Raw genomic sequence first — 12,626 nt, forward strand, 5'->3', positions numbered from 1 at the left:
ATTAAAAATTTTAAATTTTAAATTATTCTTGAATTAATTGAATTAATTGAATTAACTCGAATTTTTTTTTTGAATTTCAAGTTTGAACTGAGTTGAATTTTACTCAAATAATTTAAATAAACCAAATATCAAATCATTTTATTTCCGTTCTCCCCACCACCCCCTCAAACCCTTTTACCTTCTCCCAAAATATTTTACTTACCACCAAAACTTTTTTTTTCTTTTACTTCCCCAAAAAACTTTACTCCCCGAACTCCAATTTTTTTCTTCGAATTTATGTCTACTATTTACAATATTAAATTAAATTTCACATTTTTTACTATTTATATTATTAAATTGTTTAATCATATTGAATCTTTATCAATTTCTGTTAAAATTAAATTATTGATGATGTCATAAAATATTCGTGTTAAAATTTTCTGTTGGTATCAATTTCACATTTTATCTTTAAAAAGATTTTATTAAAAAAACATTTTTTACATTTAATATATTTTTTAATTTCAAAATATATGGTGATAAGAATCAGAAGACAATTAAAGCAACTTAACAAGCAAAGAAGCTAACTCGTATATAAAAGATTAATAAATAAATTATGAGAAAATGAAAGTTAATAACAAATTTAATTACGATGGGTGGCAATGGCTATAAGGACCCAAAGTCATTTTTTTAAATTCGAACAAATATATTCGATTCAAAATTTATCTCACTCGACTCGATTCGAGAAAATTTCAAATCAAAATAGGATTTATCAACCCAATTAACTCAAAAAAAAAATTTATTTGAATTCAACATGATCGAATTCAACATGGAAAATTTATTGTGAAAGGAAAGGAGAAAAATGGTAGAGTTATAATTTTAAATTCTCTTAAATTCAACATATTTATTTAATTAATTTATGTAATTTTTTATGAGATGTCATGAAATAATTTTAAAGTTTGGGATTTTGTTTTATTTTTCTCTAACATCTTACAATGTTGAGTAGCAATTTTTTTAATTAAAATTTAATAGCGATTGTTTTAGATGTTAATTAATCATAATTTCGATTAAATTGACCATTCAAAATTTAATTCACTTATATAATAATTTCGTAAATCTTTTTATTTAGTCTTTATGAATTCGGTTTACAAAAACAAAATCTTAAAACTACAATTTTTTATACAAATTAAAAACACAATTTTTTTTACTTTATTTGTAAAAAAATGCCTTTTGACTAATTAATAATAAAATAATTTTTATATTAGACTCACAATTTTTTGACTTTATTTGCAATAAAAGACTCTTGACTTTATTTGCAACAAAGAACTTTGACAATAATTTGAGATACTGGGTTCAAAATAGACCTGTCCATGGGCCGAGCCGGGTTCAAGCCGGGCCCGGAAAAATTTTTGGCCCGCCTCCTAGGCTCGGGCCCGGCCCGGACCGAAATATGGGCCTGAAATTTTGCCCAGGCTCGGCCCGGGAAAAATATCATAAGCCCGAGCCCGGCCCGACCCATTTTTAAAATAAACATTAAAAAATTATTTTAAAAATAAAAAAATTATTTTAAAAGTATTTTAAAATTTAAAAATAAAAAAATATTTATTTATTATATTCGGGCCGGGCCAAAAAAGTGGTGCCCGAAGCCCGGCCCATTTTTTAAACGGGCCTTATTTTTTTGCCCAAGCCCATATTTCAGGTCTATATTTTTACCCAAATCCTCCCATATTTCGGGCGGGCCATCGGGCCGGGCCGCCCGGCCCATGGATAGGTCTAGTTCAAAACACCTACCATTCTCCATAATTATATAACTAAATGGACATCTTGCTGAAAGTTTTCCTCACCGGATCTTCTCCTTCTATCCAAACTATTTTTGTAACATCCATCTTCCCACATCAACATCCAAAATCACAAATTAAAAAACCTATGTAATAGATTATTCCTCCACCAAGTCAAAATTATCTTCATTTTTCTCTATTACTTTTTCCAGGAAACAAACAACAACAACAAGAAAAAGGAGAAAATTTGCAAGTTTTAGTCTCATGTTGCAAATAAATTGAAAAAAAGTATTTTGGATCCATATAGAAAAAGAAAAATAGAATCAGATAGTCAAACAGATGATTATTTGATTAAAGATTTAAGTAAAGTTCAATATACAACCAGTATGTTGACTAGTAATATAAAAAATTTAGCTATTAATGAGAAAAATCTTAAAAAAAGAGAATGTATTAATAAAACTTCACTTGGATGGTTAGGTGTAAAACCTAATACTCATCATAGGCATAAAAAATATATATAATAAACAAGTCAAAAGGAAACTAGGAAATAAAAAATTTTCTGGTCATATTACAAGTCAGTTTTCTAGAAGAAAAACTTCTAAAAAACTCAAAGATATTTTAGATAATAAAATAGTTTATATAGTCAAAAATTTTTCTAACAAAAGAAAAGAAGTTGGAAAAAGAGTTAAAAGTCTTGAAAAACAAGATTTATAGATAAGTTATAAAAAGGAAATAAATCCTTATAAAATTAAATCTAATAAAAATGAAAAAAATATTTTTATTAGAAAATTCTATAAACAATAGAATAAAAAAAGTACAGACTATTATCCAACAAATGAAAATTGGGAAAAATGATATTATTACTTTTTCAAATTTTCAACCTAAAAAATAGGGAGGTCTTTAACTTTAGTCAAAAGTAAAAAAATGTCACGCTAGTGATCTATTAGTGGATTAATAAAAATTTTAACAGTAGTGACCGATTTGAACAATTATCTTAATTAGAATGACTAAATTGATAAAAAAATATTTAGAGTGACTAAAATAAAAACAACGTTATTTTAGAATGACTTACAGTATAGTTTATCCAATTTGTTAAATTGTACTACTAATAGCTTGCTATTTTAATATTATACTCATGCAAAAAATTCATGTTCTTTTAGTTAATAGATTTAACCATCACAAATTTAGTTAAAATTGAAATTTTAAAATCTAAAAAATGTAGATTAAAAATAATTAAATTTAAGAATACCTACTAATTCACAACTTAAATATAAAATAAAATTGATTCTAGAATTTTGCTAAACAAATTTAACTGTTACAATTTTCGGTTAAGATTGAAATTTTAAATTTTAAAAACGAATAGAGACTAAAGTTGACAAAAAAGTATAAGATAAAAAATATGAAATTCTTTTAGTTAAAATTGATGAAATCAAAAACCTAATGTGATGGTCTGATGGTCAAAAGTGTTTATCATTTTAAGTATGACCTAGATTTGAGTCGCGCTAGTCACATTTATTGTTCGAGTTTACATTTAAAAAAAAATTATGAAATCAGAAAACTTAAAATTCTTCAAATTTGAATTTTTGATGTCACTCCCTTCGTCAATCGCAGATGCGCGTCATAAACACATTCTCAAAGGAGCGTGACCTTGTGAAAGCACTAATTTGCTAAAAATATTAGCTAGCTATCCGCGTCTAGGACACGAATATAATACGTTGCTTCATCCCACTGGTTGCAAGTAAGCCCTTTTTCGTAATTTGGCTTGTGAATTAGGCCTATAAATTAAGGGCAATCGGGAACAGCAATTCCCATCTTATAATCAAAACCAATCTAATTTCAAAGCTTCAAGGTAATTATTCATCTCTTTTCTCTTATTGTTTTTAGTTTTTGTTTGCATTTTTGTAGTTTTAATTTTGATTTTTTTAGTTTGTTCCATGAGTGAGATGAATCTGTGATTAGAGATTTTTCCCCTTTTCAAGTTTTATGGGTTTTTTCTATTTAAATCAACACCATATCGTGTATATCTTTTCGGTTTCATTATTCATAGTCTCTAAATTAGTAATGATTTTTTTTATTTGTTGAATTGTTTGCTGAATCTTACGAACTAAGGTTAGGGATTTTCCTCTTTTCAGTTTTAGGGTTTTCTTTTCAACCGTAGATTTTTTTAATTTAAATTAGATTCTTTGATCTGATTGGATTTTTTAGGCATAAAATTTAGAGTCTTGTCACTATTATTTTCAGAAGTGCGAAATTGTTTTGAATGTATCAAAACAATCAGAATAGTTTTAGATTACCTAGGAATCTCGATCTTCCCAGATATCATTCAATAGGATTTTTTTTTTGTGAAATAGATGATATGTGGGCCTGGTTGTAGAAATATTTTATATTTTATTTGTTTTAGTTAGTAGTAGTCTTATTTGAGTTTTGTTTTTAATTCAAATAGATGCAAATTTTCGTCAAGACCCTCACCGGCAAGACCATCACCCTTGAGGTGGAAAGCTCCGACACCATCGATAATGTCAAGGCCAAGATCCAAGATAAAGAAGGAATCCCACCAGATCAACAGAGGCTTATCTTTGCTGGTAAGCAGCTAGAGGATGGTCGTACACTTGCTGACTACAACATTCAGAAGGAGTCCACCCTCCACTTGGTCCTTCGTTTGAGGGGTGGTATGCAAATCTTTGTTAAGACCCTCACCGGCAAGACTATCACCCTCGAGGTGGAAAGCTCGGACACCATTGATAATGTCAAGGCCAAGATCCAAGACAAAGAAGGGATCCCTCCAGACCAGCAGAGACTTATCTTTGCCGGTAAGCAACTAGAAGATGGCCGTACCCTGGCTGATTACAACATCCAAAAGGAGTCCACCCTCCATTTGGTGCTCCGCCTTCGTGGAGGAATGCAAATCTTTGTTAAGACCTTGACCGGAAAGACAATTACTTTGGAGGTTGAGAGTTCAGATACCATTGACAATGTCAAGGCTAAGATCCAGGACAAGGAGGGTATTCCGCCAGACCAGCAGAGGTTGATCTTTGCTGGTAAGCAATTAGAAGATGGCCGCACCCTGGCTGACTACAACATCCAAAAGGAATCCACCCTCCATTTGGTGCTTCGTCTTCGTGGTGGTATGCAAATATTTGTGAAGACTCTTACCGGAAAGACCATTACTTTGGAGGTTGAGAGTTCAGATACCATTGACAATGTCAAGGCTAAGATCCAGGACAAGGAGGGTATTCCCCCAGACCAACAGAGATTGATCTTTGCCGGTAAGCAACTTGAAGATGGCCGCACTCTCGCTGATTACAACATCCAAAAGGAATCCACCCTCCACTTGGTGCTTCGTCTTCGTGGTGGTATGCAGATTTTTGTGAAGACTCTTACCGGGAAAACCATCACCTTGGAAGTTGAGAGCTCCGACACTATTGACAATGTCAAGGCCAAAATCCAGGACAAGGAAGGTATCCCTCCAGACCAACAGAGGTTGATTTTCGCGGGTAAGCAGCTTGAGGATGGCAGGACACTTGCAGACTACAACATTCAAAAGGAGTCGACCCTCCATTTGGTTCTTCGTCTTCGTGGTGGGATGCAAATTTTTGTGAAGACATTGACAGGAAAGACCATCACTTTGGAAGTTGAAAGCTCGGACACTATTGATAATGTCAAGGCCAAGATCCAAGACAAGGAAGGAATCCCCCCAGACCAGCAGAGGTTGATCTTCGCAGGGAAGCAACTTGAAGATGGAAGGACCTTGGCAGACTACAACATCCAGAAGGAATCGACTCTGCACCTTGTCCTCCGCCTTCGCGGTGGTTTCCGAATGGTCTTTTGAAGAAGTGTCTTTTATGATGGGGTTCAACATTATGTTTCTAGTTTTATGTTTGTCTAATTAAGCCTGCTGTGATGCAGTGGCTAAATGCTACAAGTTGTAATTTATAAACCCTTTTTTAGTTCTCTGCTTATGTTTAAGGTTTCATGGCTGCCAGCACTTTGGTCATTGAAATAATTTATCATATAAAGTTTCTAAGCTATCATATGCCCTCTCCCTTTCTATTTTTAAATTTTGGTTCCGTTCTGGTGCTTGTTTGATTTGTTTCTTTTGAGCATGATATCTTTTGATAACCATGATTATGAGTTTTGATATGGTTTAATAAATTTGATGGGGTCAAGGGTTCAAATATAAATTTGATGTAGGTTATTCTTTTTTAAACATTAATCTCTTAAATGTATAGAATATGATTTTACAATTGTTGCACAAATGCTAATGTAAATAAAAAGTCGCAATTCGTGATATCTAAATTTCTAAAATATTTGCTTTTCATTCTACAAAAAGCAAGCAGCATTATCGAAACAGACTGTGGTGACCTAATCGTTCTCTCAGTGACCGGAAATCTCGAGCAATCGAACTGGATTTTCTTCAATTTTGTTCAGAATTGTTCAATCTTGTATTTGATTTTTATGTATTTCAGGCAGATACATATATTAATTAATTTCATTTTCATATTTTCTCATGTCAGGATTTTGCCCGTTGAATCATTGAAAACATCGATGGATACACAGGTAGTACTCTCGAAGTATACAAATAAAAAACCCGTCAATTCATATTCAGGAGTGCTCCTTAAAGCACATAATCGGGAAATCCTCTCTCAAGCCATATAACAGGAAGCTCACAAAGAGCCTATCTGGAAGCTTATCCGAATTATATAACAGGAAGCTCATAAGAGCCATAATCAGGAAGTTCACAAAGAACTTTTAATCAGGAAGCTTACGAAGAGCCTTTAATCAAGAGCTCCGGATAGCCATATATCGGGAAGTACAAGCGAGTCATATCAGGACACTCATAAAGAGCTGAGGTATGTCCGCATTATATGCAGGATCCTCACCGATTATATAACAAAACGCTCACAAAGAGCTGCAATATATCCGCAACACATGCAGGATTAATACTGATCAGGATGCTCGCAGGAACCATATAATAGGAAGCTCGAGAGGGCTTATAACAGATGCTCGTAAGAGCTATGGTGTGTCCACAACATATGCAGGACCACAACCAATACGGGAAATCCTGTATCCATCGAATTTTATTTATTCAAACGGGACTTAACGTTTATCGGGTATTATCAGATATGTGACTGATTTTCATACATAAGATATTTATACAATTCACACATATACAACATTCAATTCAAACATATTAATATACATAATTTAGTTACACAAACTTACCTCGATCATTATTCGTGTTCGTAGGCTACTAATCCAATACTTTTTGTTTTCCTCGATCCAACTTCTTATTTGATCTTTCCGGATCTATATAAATGAATTTAACATCAATTAAACACATTTCATATCCAATTCAATCCAATTCACGTCTTAGGCAAAAGTACCATTTTCCCCTATACTTTTGATTAATTCCAATTTCATCCCTAGGCTCGGAAAATAAAATTCATGCAATTTAATCATTATTCCAAGTCTAGCTGATTTTTACATGTAAAATTTACAGCCCATGTATTTCATAAAATTCATAATTTTTCCATGAATTTTCCATTTTTTCAATTTAATTCCTAAATCATGATTTCATTAAAATTCCCTTTACAAAAGTTGTTTATCTATTAACAACCTTTCATTTTTTACCATAAAACTTTATAATTCATCTATGTTCATCCATGGCAAAACCCTAGTACCTTGATAATTTTGCAAATTAATCCCCGAGATAGCTAGATTAAGCTATTATGATCTCGGAAATATAAAAATCATTAAAAACGGGCAAGAATACTTACCTAATCAAGCAAAATAAGTTGGCTTGAGCTTAGGTTTCCACAGCTAGGGTTTCCATGCTTTTAATTTGGGAAAGATGATATAAATGATGATATTTTTATTTTTTTTATCATTTATTATCTTTTATTATTTCACTTTCCAATTTCATCCTTTTCTTTATTCTATTTTTCATGGATGAATCATCATCCTTAACCACCAAGCATTTTTAATGGTCTATTTTTCATATAAGGACCTCAAATTTTTAATTTCATAGCTATTTAATCCTTTTAGCTATTAGAACTCAACTTTTGCACTTTGTGCAATTTGGTCCTTTATCAAATTAAACATGTAATCGGTAAAATTCATTTACGAAATTTTTATACCACATTACTATCATACTATAGACCATAAAATAATATTAAAAATAAATTTTCTTTCGAAATCGAATTTGTGGTCCCGAAACTACTGTTTCGATTTTACTGAAAACGGGCTGTTACAAGTTGATTTCGATGTGGCTCACCGTCCTTGAACGAGTGACTTAAATCGCTTCAATTACTAAGTGGCTCCATTTTATCTTTCGATCTCAATTTTACCGACTTAGACGAATTAATCTAATTTAACTCTCGATCTCACCGGTTAATCCGAGACTAATGAATTTGTGCGTAACAAGATTACCTCTCGGTCTCACTTGCCTAGATATTCCTTTGGGGGGGTCACTTCCTAAGATTTTAGCTCTATTCGATTTAGTCCAATTTATTATGAGTTAGTCTTTTGTCCAAAAATTAGCTTACCCACATATCTATCAACCAACCCCTTTTTAGGTTTAGCTACTAATGCTGAATGTAACAACCCAGTTTGACTCTAATCGGAATAGTGGTTTCGGGACCACAAATCTGAATTAGAAAAATATTTTTATATTATTTTTTGTGTTTATTATGTGTGAATTTACTAGTGTGAAAATTTCGTGCTTTAATTTCGCCGTTTGAGTGTCCGATTAAATAAAAGGATTAAATCGCATAAAATGAAAATTTAGGGGTTAAATCTAAAAGCACAGAATTATTGTTGTCTTTCAAAAATAGGGGTTTTAAATGGCAATTAAGCCATTTAGATGATAGTGGGTGGCAATGGTCAACATTGCCCTTATATTATATGTTTTATAATTTATTTATTTAAGGTTAAATTTGTAAACTAAAATTTATGCTAATAAATGTTAAATTAAAACATAAAAAAAAAGGTCATTTTTCATCTTTCTTGGCCGAATATAGAAAATAAAGAATTCATCCATGCTTGTTAAAGTTACGGCACAAAACTAGCTTGATTAAAGGTATGTTTTACTTCGGTTTTTGATAATTTTTACGTTTTTGAGATCGTTGCTTCGTGTTCTTCAAAACCCATATCTTAATTTTGTGAATTGTGGATGATTTTGAAATGTGCCATTGATGAATGCTTGAGTTTTATGATGTTAGTAGGTGAAATATGAAATATATTTGTTAGATTAATATGTTTTGTATTGGAATTTTTAGTGAAATTGAGTAAATAGGGTTAAATTGTAAAATTAAATTTTTGGGGGACTAAAGTGTGCAATAAATGCAACGTGTGGACTTGTATGAGAACCATGAATATTCTGCCCTTGTGTGGTATAGGCAAATTTTGTGTAAATTGTGTTTTATGCAATAAGGAGTAAATTGCAAAAAGTGTGAATATTAGGGGCAAAATAGTAATTTTCCAAATTATGTGTTTTTGGATTAAATTGAATGTGTTAATAAATAAATTATCTTATTTTGAATATATTTAGATCAAGAACCAAAGAAATCAGAGTTAGATCGGGGAAAAGCCAAATTAGTCGAATAATCGTCCGACTTCGATTTTCCATCGTCCGAGGTAAGTCTATTAGCAATTAAAAGTTATTAAATTAATATTTATACATGTATACTAATTTTATTATGTGTTGAGCTATAATTAAAAGTATATTGATTGAATAAATTTTGAAGTATGGATGATATTTATATATATATAGCATGTTCGAATATACAAGTAAAATCTTGTATAGATTTATGGTTGAAATAAAGGTAAGAAATGTATAAAAGTATAGTTGATATTCGAATAAGCATGTATATATATATGTAAATCGCTTGTATTGAATTTAGGTAAGAAAGATATATATGCATATGTTAGATTCGAATATATATATGTAAATACATGAACAAGTCTTGAAATTAGATAAAGGTATGAGTATGTATATATATATATGTATATATTGCTAGAATATATATATACATATATATAAAAGTTATTGAAATTAGTTAAAGTATGAATGTTGCATAGATATTCATTCTTGATTTTAATCAAAGGTATGTATAATATATATATAGTGCGAATATATATATAGGTATATACATGTATAAACTCTTGGATTTATTTAAAGTTATGTAACCCATGATTGTATGAGAAGTTTCGAATAGATATGTATATGTGAATTGTAATTTATATGTATATGCTATATTTGAAAAAGTATGCTTACATATATGTATATGTTCTTGTAATGAATTTTAAGTATGAGTGTTATATATATATGCATATGTGTGAGGTTCGAATATATAATTATGCATATATATATTTGCGTACAGGTATAATTTCTTGTATTGAAATTAGGTATGGAATTATATATTGATATATATATGGTCGAATGTATATGTATATATATATGTTTAAGGTTTGCATTGGATTAAAAGTATAAATTGTAAATGCTTGTATGATTCGAACAGGGATTATAAATTTTCTTGGGATAGAGTTGAGGATGTGAATTATACATAAATGTTATGAACGTGTGTTGCTATTAAGAAATATACGAGAAATCATCCTTGTATCTGTGAAATTGAAATTTTCAAGCTAAGCGCCTAGCAGGCTAAATGCCGGTGAATTTTTCAGACTATAAATCTAGCAGGCTAAGTGCCGGTGATCGGAATCAGGTTATAAACCTAGCAGGCTACGTGCCGGTGATATGAATTAGGCTATAAGCCTAGCAGGCTAAGTGCCGGTGAATATGTTAAATTATGTGATTATATGCATTAGATAGATATATAAATATAACTGATTTTGGGTTATATATATATAATGAATAAGTATATGAATATTTATTTATATGTAATCGATGAGCTTATAAATGTTTCAATCTATAAGTTTAGTGAATAGGCATATATACATTGGTTGATACGAAAATTGTTGAATATACTTGTACGAAATCGGCACATGTGGATTAGAAGTATAAATGTGCATATGATTCATGTAGTTTATAAGTGGAAATATAAGTTTTTGACATATGTTTTTGAAAGATCATAAACAAGCATTGAGTGAAATGCAAATGATAAGTATATTTGGAATATATATATATGCAATTAATGATTATGTATGTAACTTGATTTTTTAGGTATATAATGATTATACATATGATCGTTTATATGTATTTTAGTTATGCTATAAACTTACTAAGCTATAAAAGCTTACTTTGATTGTTTTTGTTCATTTGTTTTATAGATTTTGGAGACGCGTTACGAGCTCGGGGATCATCAGCATAGTCTATCACACTATCGACTTCTTTTGGTATTTTGTTAACAGTTTGAACTTGATCTTATGGCATGTATAGGTTTGAGTATGATTTTGGTTAGATTTGGATTGTATATATATATAGCAACGCGAAAATGGTTTAATTTCCATGTTTGTGATCAGTTTGGTTTTAAAAATGGTTGTGTTTGTTCGGTAATGCCTCGTAACCCTAATTCAGCGACGGATACGGGTTAAGGGTGTTACATTTTATTGGTATCAGAGCTACGGTTTAGTCGATTCTCGGACTAATGTAGTGTGTATGAGTCTAGCTATACATGCCATAATTTTTTACTGAGATAGTGTGATGACTGCTGACGTATAAAAATGTGTTTTCGTATAGTAATGGATCCCGAACGAGCCGTAGCCGATGATGCTGAGAGTATAGCACCTGCTCCCGCGCAAGGGACAGAGCCAGTAGATTCTCGACCGACCTTGAGTAACCATGAGGGAGAGGCTAAACAAGCCTTTTACAAAATGATGAATGACTGGTTTACTCAATATGTCCGAACAAATTCGGTTGTACAACGACCTCCACCCCCGACTAATCCATCTTCGGTTCCTGTTATACCTCAAGTAAGTGATCTGATGAGATTACTTAAACCTCCTGTTGATAAAATTTAAAAACACGGGGCCGAAGAGTTCAGAGCTACTGATGATGGTGATGCTGAGCGAGCTGAATTCTGGCTAGATAATACTATTCGAGTATTTGATGAGTTATCTTGCACCCCTGACGAGTGCTTGAAGTGTGCCATATCCTTGCTACGGGATATTGTATATCACTGGTGGAATACACTAGTATCGGTGGTTCCGAAAGAGCGAGTGACCTGGGAATTCTTTCAGACTGAATTTCGTAAGAAATATATTAGCCAGAGATTCATTGATCAGAAACGTAAGGATTTTCTTGAATTGAAACAAGGTCGGATGACAGTGACAGAATATGAGCGGAAATTTGTGAGACTTAGTAGATATGCTCGAGAGTGTGTTTCGACTGAAGCTATTATGTGTAAAAGATTTGAAGATGGGCTGAATGAAGATATTAAACTGTTAGTTGACATACTTGAGATAAAGGAGTTCGTAGTACTTGTTGAACGAGCTTGTAAAGCCGAGGAGCTCGGGAAAGAGAAGAGAAAAGCTGACTATGAAGCTCGAGATTCCTGTAAAAGATCATTTAGTAAATCGTTCCAGTCGGCCTCAAGGAAATCCAGAGAGGATCATAGCCAATCTAAAGCTACTATAGGGTTTCCTAAGTATGATCGAGATCGACCCCCTGTGAGTTCGCGTGCTACTTCAGTTGCTAGTGTTGGTAGTGTTCGACAAAATAGATCAGAATGCAAGCATTGTGGGAAATGGCATCCTGGAGATTGCAGATTACATGATCGATCTTGCTTTAAGTGTGGTTCAAAGGATCATTTCATTCGAGAGTGTCCGATGGTAGCTGATCAAAATACTGTGCAGAATACCAGACCGAGTAATATGTCAGTATGGGGTAGACCGCCAAGGCATTTGGGTAATGTA

General features: G+C 32.0%; 1 pseudogene; it reads left to right on the forward strand.

Moving 5' to 3' along the window:
- The first annotated feature begins 3,461 nt into the window (after positions 1–3,461).
- Positions 3,462–5,785, forward strand: LOC107928640 (polyubiquitin-like; annotated as a pseudogene).
- The last annotated feature ends 6,841 nt before the right edge of the window (positions 5,786–12,626 follow it).

The sequence above is a fragment of the Gossypium hirsutum genome, chromosome D01, assembly GCF_007990345.1.
Source record: "Gossypium hirsutum isolate 1008001.06 chromosome D01, Gossypium_hirsutum_v2.1, whole genome shotgun sequence".
NCBI lineage: Eukaryota > Viridiplantae > Streptophyta > Magnoliopsida > Malvales > Malvaceae > Gossypium > Gossypium hirsutum.